The 13,776-nt window shown below is 38.6% G+C and overlaps 1 long non-coding RNA gene across 4 annotated transcripts in view; it reads right to left on the bottom strand.

The window, feature by feature from the left end:
- LOC117976097 (uncharacterized) overlaps positions 1–13,776 on the bottom strand; it is a 74,864-nt gene that overhangs the window by 12,665 nt on the left and 48,423 nt on the right. For 2 of the 4 annotated variants that reach the window (XR_004666647.3, XR_004666650.3), the window contains exons 5-6: positions 6,342–6,453; positions 4,842–4,990 (exon numbers count right to left, since the gene is read on the bottom strand). The exons of 1 other annotated variant lie outside the window; for it this stretch is intronic. This is a non-coding gene — a long non-coding RNA (uncharacterized LOC117976097). The remainder of the gene's footprint in view (positions 1–4,841; positions 4,991–6,341; positions 6,454–13,776) is intronic. One more of the 4 variants, XR_004666649.3, reaches the window with a different exon arrangement.

Here is a 13,776-nt window from a genome sequence, read left to right as displayed (position 1 = left end):
AGCCAAATGTGCATCAGTAGATAAAATTTGTCACTATTTTAATTTAACTAACATCATGGAGAGAGCATGGCATTTGGATCAGACACACTTAAGTCTGTTTGAACTTATGGGAACTAATGGTCATAACAATGTTACTTGATTCACAGGTTGATTTAATAATGTTATAATAAATGCATGTAAAAATTCCTGGACCTTGGGGGTTATAAAAAACTAAGATTACTGTCATTGAAATATTTTAAAACTGGCAAAGGCAAGAGTAATTTCTCTTTAAGTAAAAAAAGACCTGTTAGAGAGACTGCTTTGGCAGTATAAAGTCTTAGGATGCTAGAACTGGAATTTGGTATTAGATTAATAAAATAGAGCCCAGTTTCTTAAAATGATGGAAAACAAGAGCAATACAAAGCACTGGTAGTCGTAAGAAGGATGTCAGATCTGAGGATTGAGCAAGGTAATGGATTGCTTGCCCTGTCACTCAATAAACATTTATTGGGCCCTACTATGTGCAGAGCATCTGAAGGGGCCTTCAAGCTATAATCTAACAGGAGACACATGGCACATCCTAGACATTAGAAAGCAGTGTCAAGAGAGGACCCCTGCAGGAGTTCAAATGGCTAGGGCCTAAGGATATCAGTAGGTTTGCCAAGGAGGTGACATTTGAGACAGTCCTTAAAGCAGCGTTCTTCAGATTGTGGGTCATAAATTTATTATGGAAGAGATGACAGACTGCACATTGCAAGAATGAGTACTGTTTTTTTGGAATTTTTGATTAAGTGTGTGTCCTAGGTCAAAATGTGCAGTTCTTATTGTAATTCATGGTCAAAAAGTTTGAAAGTCATTGCCTCAAAAGATTGGTAAGATTTGGACACATTTCTCTGATTTCCTGTCTCTTGCACTGGATTATTTCATTTCTTGAGGTACCCTTCTGTTGCTACTCCCTCTTTCTTGCCTTTCCAACTCCAGTATGAACTGCAAAACTGAGTTTAGGCATGGCCTTTTTCCATAAGATTTTCTCAACTCCCTCCCACTCACCATCTTTATCCTAGTGTGGGTTGAATGCTCCATCACCATGTTCCCACAGCATCCGTGCTTACACATTTCACAACACTTATATAGTGATTGTTTTTGCTTGCCTGTCTACCCCCAACCCAAGCTTCCTTGGGTTGAGGAGCTCATAAAGTCTGTGTCTTATTCAGGGCTAGCCTTATGGGTATGCACTCTGTGTAGTCACACAGGGATCTGTAGTTAGAAGAGCCCTGTGCTTCTAAGGCACTGTTATCACTGTTTTGAAATTCTTATTTTAAAACAGAGTCTGAATTTTCATTTTGTACCATACCTACAAATTATGTAGTCATTCTGTTCTTATTGACCCTAAAGGTAACCAGAACCTTGCTTAGAACAGAGTAAGAGATCCACAAATGAATGAACAAAAGATGAATGATTGAGTGAATAGCACCCATCATCTATTGAGAGCCTATTATGTTGTCTCAGAAACTGGGTTAACAGTGGTCATGAACGTCGCGTCATCTAAATGTCTGCAGACTTAGGGACAGGTAGCACCAGGGGAAGGAGTATTATGTGAACAAAGATGGGAGGTGAGAAAATATAGGATATGTGAGGAAAGTGGGGCACATGGTTTAGTTCAATTTAACAGCAAGAGAAGGCATTAGTGAATGATGTATCTGGAAAGTAGGTTGAGACCAGATTGCAGAGGGAGAGGTGAAAAGTTGAACTTTATGCTGATGATAATGGAGGCCAAGGAACATTTTTGAGTAATAAGGTCTGGGCATGAGGAAAGTTTTGGAGCCGCTTAATGTCTATTCAGCTCTGGAAGAGTATATGGGAAACCTGTTTATCATTTGGGAAAGGAAATTTCCTAAGGTTCTATGAAGTCACTGTTATATTGCATTTCATGTGTTTCTCCAGAATTGTGTGAAAATCAAATGTCATGAACCTATTTTAACAATTGATATTTTGAAAGCACTAAAAGAGACAAGTATTTCAAGATATCCTTTTTTTGAACCAATAATCAATTTGGTTTACAACTTTGGGAAGGCATTTTAATTGTGGCTCATCCCTGATTAGGAAGTAGTTGAACACAGAATAAATTATATTAAGTCTGTGAAATATGAATGTTCAGTTTCATTAAAAAAACCTAAAGATTGCCATAAAAACATATTCATATGTTTGGAATTCATATGGATTTCCATAAAAACATATTCATATTCATATTGGAAATAGTGTCAGCACATTTCCAGGTAAGGAGAACCTGTGTTTCTGATAGGAAGAGATCAGACTGGCCATTCAACATGTGATTCCATCAAATTGCTCAATGAAAAAGCAAACTGTGTAGATATGTTGAGGTGAATCCAGGGAGAAATAAATGGAATTGGATTTTTTTCAAAGTCTTATCTGTCCCTAATTCCTTCTTTTACAAGGGACAAAACTGAGACATGTGCAGCATGCACCTGGCCAAGACAAACAGCCAGTTTGTAGTCAGGTCAGAACCAGGGCAGGACCAAGGCTGGTTGCATTGAACTCTGAAGATTGCTGCTAACTCCAGTTTTCTTGGTGTCAGACACATTTCTTTCAGTGATTAATGCTGATCATAAATCCAAACACTGCTTTGGAAATAATAAAAATCTAAATCTTTAAGTCCATCTATATATGTGGTGTGTGTGTTTTCCCTTCTTTTCTCTGCCATAATGGAATCCAAAATAGAATAAACATGTTTTAGATATTCAGACTGTGCCTAGCCAGCAATTTATAGCTATCCCTATCTAAACATTGTCTATCAAATATCTAAATAGAGATCCGAGTCATTTTTCTTTTCTTTCTGCCAGTAGATAAGTAAATAGAAGGAAAAAAATAGCAAGAGAAAAAATAGAAGGAGAAAAATACCATTTGCTTAAAGTCAACTAGCTTTTACTATGGCTCTGTAAGATAAGGAAAAAGCATTTTCAGACAGTTGCTCTGGTGATAAATCATGCACAGGAGATTAGAGCTTAAATAGAGATCCAATTGGTACAAGGTGCAGGGATTCTTTTCATAAGGAATAGATCTTATTTTTAACCTTGGTAGGTTGCACGTAGCTCCTTCAGCAAATGTTATTTGACAAATTCAGACTAACAAACATTCTTGGGCACTTTAAGTGTGCCAAACCTTGTGCCAGGATTGGGGATATAGGAAGAAAAGAGGTACATTTTCTATGTTTAGGAGTTCACAGTCTAGTGAGGAAACACAGAGGTAAACAGGCTTTCATGATATAGAATAAGTGTTATGATAAACTTGACCTCTGAGCATTAGAATGCAGAGGAAGAGTGTGTTTCCAGCATTGGAAATCTGGGAAGGCTTCTGGAAATGATGACTTGGTGATATGGAGATGAAGGGAGGACAGAAAAAGATCTGAGGGAGGAAGGTGTTCCAGGCAGAGACACAGCATGTGCAAAGTCAGTGAGCAGGGAGGCCCCTGCTCATTCTGCCTGTATAGCTAGGAAAACCTGAAGTGTTTCCCATCTGTTTTTCCCTGTGATAAAACAAAGTGATTCCCTACCCCTTTCCCAATTCAGTAAATTGAAAAAAATAGTAAATTTATTAGAAGGCTGCACTATTAAACACACAGAGTCACAGGAAAATATAAGACCAGAAGTAAAGAGAGGCATTTCATAGGCCTGACTTCAGCCCTTATTATTTTTGTGACCTTCGGCAAGTCATTAATCTTTTAAGGCTTAGTTTTCTTATCTGTTAAGTGGAGATAATTATGCCTGCCTACATCACAAACTCCTTTTTTTAATCGCTGTCAACAAACTACCAAATGCTATATAACTTAATAGATTTTTGACACCCACACACGTGTGTGTGCACATGATTATGTAGTTCATTAGACTGTAAATAGACTATAATAACTTTTATGACCCAAATGTGTTTCTCATGATTTGAGAGTAGATGTCTTCCACACTGCAACCCAAGTGTTTCACCAAAAATATAAACCTGATTTGTCATTTTCCCACTTAAATCCTTTCAATGGCGTCTCTTTACCTACCAATATCCAAACCTCAATATGTGACCATAAGTCTCTGTTGACAGGTCTCCTTCTTAGTTCTTAGTTTAATCTACCACAACTTTTAAAATGTGGTTTGTGTTTTCGTAATCCAAGAGACTGAGATGGCCTCTTTCTTCTCCCTTTCTGCCTCCTGTCCTTCTTCCCTTTTTGGTCCCCAGTTAAACTTCTGCCTAGGACACATTTCATCTTCTGTTTGCATTAGGGATTGTTTTGAAGTACACAGATGATCTGTAACCACATTTGAAATTCCTATTGATTACCAAGAAATTTCTATTTCATGTATTCCCCTTATCTGTGGAAGCCGGGATAACGCACTGTGGCCAGTTAGTAAAAATGGGTCCTAGTGCAAAATCTCATATTCCCCTCCCTTGTCCCCCAGTGTCAAAATATCCTTTTCCATCTCACTGGTGGTGAAAGTTTTAGGTGTTTTTGTTACTGAGGATGATCTTGGAATTATCAAATGTAAAGTTAATTTTTGCATTTTAAAACTTCGTTTGTTTAAATATTTGATGCCAAATATTTGTGTTTGAATAAAATACTTAAAAAGTCCATTCAAAAACCAAGCCATTTGTGATAAACAGTGTTTTCCAGACTTTCTCCATACTGTGCAGTCACATTTCTAGTAAAACTCATATGTCTAAAGGCCGCTGTAGGTTATTCTCCTATGCAAAGGAAGTATGCTGTCAAAAGGTGAGTTTAACTCTCCACTTTAAGGAAGCGGAACTGTCTACAGCTTTTCTACAGATGCTGTTTTCTTTCCACTGCCAAACTTCACTCATACCTTTCTTCCTCTCTCTTTCCCAACTTGCCTCTTTTCCTCTGTCTGGCACTAGGAGCTCAGTGGCGCGGCTCTTGTTCTACTGTAGCATACGGACAGACCATCTGCAAAGGCTCCCGTGAACATGGCAGCCTATATGCGGATTTTTCTCTCTGTGGGGAGAGGGACATAAGAGATTGAAGATTGATTAACTCAGCTCCATGTCTTTCAGAAAAAAATCCAAGGCAAGACCTCAGGCATACACAGAAGCCTCTGGTTCTAATTGTATTGTATTGAATCATTTGTGGGACTTGTTATGAATTCATTTTCATGGTCATGAATGGTAGGCACTATTGGTTAGAAGCAGTTGAAATTCAGTATGTCCCAATAATCTTGATATTTAATGAAAAAAAATTAAAAATAAATAAAAAAAGAATAAAGAGTAGACCAAATTCTCCCTAAATTTCCACATTTACGTGTTAAATAAACATGTATTAGCAAGCAGGCAAACAGTTTACAAAACTTATCCTGTAAGCTGACTCAAGATCCAGCCTCTGTTCTTTTAGATGATTTGGCCATGTCAAATCAAGGGAGGACCCATTTTTACTAGCTGGCCACAGTGTATTATCCAGGCTTCCACAGATAAGAGGAATACATGATATAGAAATTTCTTGATAATCAATATCAACTTCAAATGTGGTTACAGATCATCTATGTACTGTTCTAGAGGCAAAATTATTGTGGGCATTAGGCAACCACAATTTTCTACAAAATGGCTCAACATAGTAGCTTTTATGGAGCAGGCATCAGCCGTTATTTCTAAGTGCACAGGCTATAGACCTCTCTAAATTTTTATATCTAATTTTATACAAATAAAGTATCTCTAGAATATTATAGACAATCCAGATGTTTTGAGAACCAGCTTTCATCAGTGGCAACCCAGATCTAGTATATGTTAAGCTAACTAAAATGCCAGTACTTTCACCAATAAAAAATTCATTTCTAGCATTCATCATGCTAAAAACCTCTGGAGTTAATGGACAATATTGGTAGCTAAAACTGTTGGTAGTAATTTCCTATGAAGTTTGGCTTTTTAAAGTAAATATTAGCTGGCCCCTATCTTGTAAATTAGAACTGACTACAGCAACTGATTGTCTCTACAGTATAGTTTAATCTACATCTAAAATCTTATGATAAAGTAGATTACAGACAATATAGTACTCTGGGTTCAGAAAATACAGCAAACAAACAAACAAAAACTTAGCAGAGCTAATTTCGGGACCAGACTTCTAAATAGGGTTAAGGGTTAAGTTGCCTAGCTGAAGGTCTTCTTTCCCCAAATAACTTTGTATACATTGCTAGAAAAGCAGTTATATTTTCTGAGATCTCATTAACTCTGAAGATCACATTATCTTTAAAAATATAAACATATCTGGAAAAGTTAAAGGGCCATCAGTACTTATTCATTCAATCGAGTTTAGTGAAAGTGGTTTGGTGGAAATTAATGTTAATTAAGTGTTTTACCTCTTCCTCCCCACGCTGGGCTGCGCAAGTGGGCCAAGGGGTAAGCCAGAACAGGGGCCGGGGCCCTGGGGACAATGTGGAGTATGGTATCCTGAAGTCTGAAGTACCCTGTCTGAAGAGATCAGAGTGAAAAAAGCAGAATGGAAAATGTGAGCTATGTTTTTGAGGAGCCGTAGAAAGAACCTAGAAAGCTGCCTTGGTAAGGATTCAACGGGACAGTTTGCTTTGTGGAGACTGGGACCTTCCAATTGAATGCTGTTTCACAGCAACATTTTTGTTCATCAGGTTATTCTCAAATGCAGACTTATTCAAGTTGGTTATGATAGAGCAGTTAGAACTTAGAAGATGATTCTGTGTTTGGAATGCAATGGTGTGCTTGACTCTAAGTTACATATTTTCAAAGGATTGGTAGATTTCTTGCACTTGAATAGCCTAGGAAACTGAAGGCTGGTCACTCTCAGTGAGAGTCAGGACAACACTGAACTGGATTTATGAAATGGAGAGTGCAAATGATCATCTCTCTGGGCTGAACGGAAACAACAGGAAATGGTGAGATGACTTGGGGAAGGCTACATTAATAGCAAAGGGCTGTAGCCTATGCCTGGTACCTCTACTCCAAAGCCCGTGCTTTTCCATACTAGGGAACGGAGGGAGGATAAACGTGAGAGGAAAAATGGGGTCAGGGAAATGAGTTTAGAGGCTTTTTCAATGGTCCAGATGAGAGATAACAGTATCTATGTTGGGAGCAGTGAAGTTGCAGAGAGGTAGACAGATTAAGAACAGATATTGAAGGTAGAACAAATAAAATTTTATTGTGGTTTGGATATGAAGGGTGGGTAATAAAGAAAAAAGAGCAATTAACTCTGAATTTTAGATTTTTGACTTGAGCAACCAAAGTGGATGATGTAGCATTTTGTGAAAAGGGGAATGGTTTTAGAGAAAAAAGAGGTTTGGGCAGGGCAGATAGGAATTTAAGGAGGAAATTTAGAGAATTTTGTTTTGGCCTTATGTTTTTAGAGGCATATTAGACACACATGTGAGATGGCAAGTCGGCAGAAAGGTAATCATGCATCAATGTAATATTCTTATGAGACTACCAAGTCAAGTTTGTTTCAAAATGTAATCCTCAATAATGAAAGATTGATTATGCAGTATAGAACTTTTGGGGTAAGGCATTACATTTTGGAGAATGTCTTGAAAACATTACGATTTGAGTCTTAGAGAAGTTTGTGGTAAACCATTCTTTCTGCTAGTAGTTTTGTAACAGGGTATATTGTCTATTGAGCCTTTATTCTAGCACATTAGACAAGACAAGAGGTTTTCAAACATCTTGTTTAAGGCTTTTTCTGGATCTGTCACCTCACTTAGGAAAGTTTATTTCAACTTCTAGGCACCTGAACAAAGACTGTTTGTATTGAAGTTCATTTTACCTACTTGTGAAATGACCTCCATGGTCTAACCTGGAAACTGATTTATTCCTTATAACAGTTTTTATTTTTTAAAGGAAAAAGTACATTATAAATTCCAAACAATCCATTTAAATAAGCTTTGGGAACATAGCCTGCTAGTAAAAGAGAGACTGCCTGTACTTCCTTTTTTGCTACTTTTCAATCCAATTTTCAGTTAGGAAGAACTTGAAGGGAGGAGAATATGTGGAAAGGACTCAGCTGTGTATCTAGCCAGCATTTTAATTGGAGTGTGAATCATATTTAGATAGAGTAGAACCTGATAAAAGTCAGGTTCTCAGAAACCGGAACACCTGTGTTGGAGATTTTAGAAGTGAGAGGCTCAGGACTCCTGCATTGCACATCCCCAAAACCACCACACACAGTGAGAATTACATTTCTTTCTTTCTTTTCTTTTCTTTTTCTTTCTTTTTTTTTTTTTTGAGACAGAGTCTCTCTCTGTCGCCCAGGCTGGAGTACAACGGCATGATCTCCGCTCACTGCAAGCTCCGCCTCCTGAGTTCACACCATTCTCCTGCCTCAGCTTCCTGAGTAGCCGAGACTAAAAGTTGTGCAACAGAGAGGCCCTGGAGACTCCCAAAATGCCATTATAAAACAAGACATAGATGAAGTACTGTGGAAAGGACTTGAAATTTAACATCATGTAAGTCTAGATCTCAGACACACTTTACTGCTTACTAGTCATATGGCCTTAACCTATGCAAGAAAATCACCTAACCTATATATGTTTAAGTTTTCTTACCAATAAAATGAAGATAATAAATACTGTCACATTAGATTAGTTTGTTTGTTGATTTACTCATTCATTCATTCAACAAATGTTTTTTGAGCATCTACTATGAACCAGCTATGTGTTAGGTGCTAGAGATACAACAGTGAGTAAGGTGGACATGCTTTTTCCTTCCATGGATCCGGATGGCAGGTCATCATATAAGCAGTTGCCATAAAGTGGAATCATTTCCCAATTAGAAGAAAGAGATATTCAAGCACACGACAGGAAGACCTTACATAGCCTTGGAGGATGGGGCTCTGGAAAGATCACCTAGAGATATACTAGATTGAGTTGGCCAGATAAGGAACAGATGCAGGCAGTCTCCCTGTCTTTTATTCCTTGTTATTTAATCACCCATGCCCTGTTGCTTCTCTCTTCCTAACACTTCCTTCATCATTCTTTCTTCTCCAGAGAGAAAAATCTTTGGCCATTAGGCCAATCTCATAAAATAGTTTCTAAGTAATATACAATTTGTCTTTTTGAGCTGCTTCTCCTCCTACCTCAAATGGTAGGAATTCGCCAATGTCAAGTCTGTTACCTTTCCTCTTCCCTCCTTCAGTGAGCCAATCTGAGTCCCATCTTTAACAATGATTTTCATATTGGGGGACCCAAAAACTTGTGTCCCCCAATAACACATAAATTGGAGGATTAGGGCAATAAGTCCCACCAGGAACAGCCTAGGGCAATTTTGCCCCACCGGGAACATTTGGAAACATCTAGAAACTTGATTGTCAAGACTTGGGAGGAGATAGAAGGCTATTGACAGCTAGTGGGTAGAGGCCAGGGATGCTGCTAAATACCCTACAATGCATAGAATAGTCCCCACAACAAAGAATTATTCAGTCCCAAATGTCCATAGTTTTAAAATGGAAAAACCTACTCAATTTCTGTAAATACCTATGGGCTTACACTCTCATGTTTCTGTCTGCTTTCTGTCTCTTTTTTTCTGCAGCTGCTGTCTGCTTTGTTAATCTAGACAGAAAACTCGGTCTCTGAACAGGTTTACCCAATAAAATGCACTTACATCAGACATTTTTGGGTTTATTGTATTTCACTGAAAATGTCTGAAGAATCATACAGAATAAAATTGCACAATGCAGCTTTTCTCTTTATCTTTCTCATCTCTGTTCTCATCTGGTTCCTCTTAGTTTACCTGAAAAAAAAAAACTCTAGATTGTTCTCTATCTAGTGGAAAAGCAACTTCCTTATCTGAAACTTTGGCATCCACTGATCCCTGAAGACCTAGTCGGGGGGTGGTAGTGTTGACTACTACTAACACTAACACTTATCAACACAGTTTTCAAAATAAGACAGTGGAATTCCTAACATAGTTTCTGATGTGTGAAATCTCTTTGTTTTTAAAATGTGCAATTTTAAATTAATTTAAACCTTATTGTTTTCAAAATGCTTTCTACTTGTGAGATTAAAAAGTGTATTAATCAGGTTATAGATTCAGTTGCCCAAAACAGAGATGTATAATTACAGGGACTTAAATGAGACAGTTTAGTTCTTACACTCTTAAACACCTAAACTAGTATGGCAGCTCCATTCTGGGAAAAGCAGGGGCCCCAGGGTAGCCCTTTTCAGCATAGTTCACAATGGTCCTCTACCACATCCTCATTCCACTGGAGGAAGGGGGAAAGAAAGTGAAAGGCATGGCCCTTGCTTTCAGTTTATTTGTTTATTTAAAAAATTTTTGTTCTTGGCCCTTGCTTTTAAAGGCAGGACCTGGAAGTTCTCCATTACTTCCACTCCCATCCCATTGGCCAGAACTTAGTCATATGGCCACACCTAGGGGTAATGGGTGGTGGAGAATATAATCTATATTCAGACTCATTATATGTGTAGCTAAAACTCAAAATCCATCTTCATTGGATGAAGAGGAGGATGGCTGCAGTGGAACAATTAGGAATATCTGCCTCAGAGGGGACTTTGCTTCAGGAGTACCTGAAAACAATGGGGATGCCTGTGTAAACTTTATCTGTGTTTTCTCTATTCTTTATAACATTTCACCTCCATGCTCCTGCCGCAACTCAAATTCCTTCCTTATGCCAGCACTATATTATTACAGTCAATTCCTATCAGTCTCCCTAGTATAATTCTCCTTGCTTCATTCCCTTGCCCAAACCCTTGTCTTAAAACAGACCCCTATCCTACCATTGAGGGCCCTCCAGCTTTTGACCTCCACTTCCCAGACTTAATTCTCGTTAACACGTTACTTCCCTCTTTTCCCAGTCTTTCCAGACTGTAGAGACGTATCTCTTCTCTGAACTCTAATAACCAGTAGAGGGTGCGCTATGCAGTTTCACAGGTGATAGCTTATGTGCATGTGCATATGTGTGCATGAAGTGCTTATGTGTTGGGGGTTTGGGAAGGCTGTTTTGCGGGGATGTTGGGAGTGAGTGGAAGTGAATGTGGAGAAGTAGGAAGGACCAGGATTGAGGATCTTGTTAAGAAACACGTTAACCTATAGACACAGAGGCATTATCAAACACTCCTGGGATGACGGCATCAAAAATTTATACTGGAAGAAATGCTAATTAGAAAAGAGTAATCAGACAAACTGCTCTTTGATCCCAGTGAATACTCGCTCAGTGCTAAGGTAAATCCTAGTGAGATTAGAAACTCAGGACAAATATGTAGAGATCTTGAATTACATGTGCTAGCAACAGTGATGAAATATTAATTGATTTGCTTGTTTTCCTATGTAGAAATACTTAAGAAAGTAGATTATGATATTCTAGAATTCCAGAAGGGAATATTTATTAATAGGCAGGCTAGGATCCCCTAGAGAGAGACAAAAATGGAGAAGTACAATAGGATGTCTAAAGAGAGAGAAGAAAAAGACTGGCTTCTTTTTGTTCTTTCCTTCCTTTCTACTCCTCCTTCTGTCTCACTTCACAGAGGTGGGCTGTGACCTCTAGCCTTTCCAAAGCACAAAACAGTGCTCCCTCCTGTCAGGGTTTTAGGAAACTGTGCTTCTTCCAACCAGATTCAATTTTTGCTCCCCATCCTCAGATCATCCAGCCTTTATCTCATATAATCATATCAGAGGTCTCAGTTTGAATTTAAACTTTAATCACCCTAAGATTTAGATATGTTGTGGTGATGAAATGGGTCTGAGAAGAAGAGGCCCAATATATGAGGGGCTCAGAAGCCTCCATAAACTGTAGGTAAGAAAAAAATGAATGCTAGAAAAAATAGTGTTATCCACTCCTTGTTCAAGGCCAGAAGGCCAAGGTTGAAGAAGAGAAGTGATTTTGAGAGGTACAGGCTGCAAACCAGCCCAACCCACAAAGAGCTACACCTGAGTCTTAGAATGAATTAGATATAGTAAAAGTACAGGTAAAGAAGCTCTCTCCCTAAAATTCTCTGTGGTACATTGCGAGCCCAAGGTATAGCAACATTATTCTCTAGACCTGTAGCAGCAACAAAAGATGTTGCTAGTGACTTTAGCAGAAGCCATTTCAGTGCTTATGAACTCAGTCACTAGTAGCCTTAGGTGGTTGGCATATTAGTGGGTCTTGGCATATATAGCAGTCACATTTGGCCTCAGCATTGGTAAATATAGAGATATCACCTCTGAGCCCCCAGCAGAAGAGGAAAATCATGGGAGACTAAAGTAACCAGGGTAATCAATTCACAAGCAAATGTGAGACATGTCTTTGGGCCATGGTTTCCACAAATAGGGTTAGAGTGGGTCTGAAGTTAGCCTCAGGCTCTCTGGGTTAGAGACTATGGCTAGATAGCTGGACTTCTGAGGCACTTAAAGCCATCCAGCCTAATCCTTTCCTTTGATAGAGGAGGAATCAGAGACCTTTGAAAAGTTAAAGATATGATCCAAGTCAGAGGGAGAAATTAGACCCCAAACTTAGGTCTTCTGATTCTTAGTCTGGGGCTCGATACTAAACACTAAATAGTTATCTTATTAAACGTAAGTCTTTCATGACGAGAGCTTCATTTTCAGATGTGTTATTCAGATTATTTGTGCACAAAGGTGTACTGAAGAAATGTTAGTTAGAAAAGGAAAAAAAAAACCCTCCATACTTGGTGTAGGATGGACAAGTCTCACAGTCCCACATAGTCATCCCTCTTATCTAACCCAGGTCTTGAGTTGTGTTCTTGGATTTTGACTTAGGCTAGCTCTTTCCCAGGGAGCTCTGTAGCCCAGCTCCTGCCACCAAGCCTCTCAAGAGAAGCAGGCATGCCTAGGTCTCTGGTGAGCACAATTAGGCTAAAACAGAAACACGTATTTAGGTTGGTGCAAAAGTAATTGCGGTTTTGCCATTACTGTGAATCCTGCTGTGGAAGGATGCAAGTCCTGGGCTTTGAAGAAGGATGGCATTGGAGTAGGAAGTCTGGACCTGCAGCAGCAACACCTCAGTGGGGTACTGACAGGAGGGACTTGGGAGCAGTGTCTCCTGGAAGAGAACAGAGAGTCTTAGCCCATGTCTTCTACAGAGAAGGATGGGCTGTGGTAGCTTTCTCCTTCCTTATCCTGCTTTTTCATCTATTCACTGTCTAAGCTGTTCTATTATCTTTCCCTTCTATCACCCTTTGATCTCTTACTTAGTTCTAAATCTGAAACAAGCCATTCTAATGGGATAAATCCTTTTCATTCATTTAAAATTACCATAAAGTATAGAATCCTCACTGGCAAGAAGCTTAAAGTTCTACAAAAAATTCATGCCCTTAAAAAGGTCAAGCTACAGGGACAAAATATGTACTTGCAATCAAAAGAATCCTGGGTACAAACTAATACAATATTTGGTAGGCACTACTTTTGGAATACATTTCTAAAATGCAATGCTGTGTTTATATGCACTCTCTCATTTTGTTTTTATACTCTTTGTATGTGATTTGTAAATTTTTAATAGATATGGAAATAGAGGTTAAGAGAAATTGAGAAACTTATCCAAGTTCACACACAGCAAATAAGTTCTGGGGCTAAAATTCAAACTTCAGTATTCACGGAGATCTTCCACCACCCTCAGGTTGAGTACATTATAGCTGAGGACCACAGATATTATTTGCAATAATGAGTATGTGTGTCCCGGAAGAAAAGAAGTGTGCACTAAGCTCTGATGGTTGTGAAACTTTCTCCTAGCACCCATTATGTGTCTACTGGCTACTTTACATATAGAATCTTATTTAGTTCTAACAATCTCATGTAATCAAATATTTCAATTTTCACCTT

Source organism: Pan paniscus, chromosome 1 (assembly GCF_029289425.2).
Source record: "Pan paniscus chromosome 1, NHGRI_mPanPan1-v2.0_pri, whole genome shotgun sequence".
NCBI lineage: Eukaryota > Metazoa > Chordata > Mammalia > Primates > Hominidae > Pan > Pan paniscus.
This window is presented reverse-complemented; position numbering and strand designations above follow the sequence as displayed.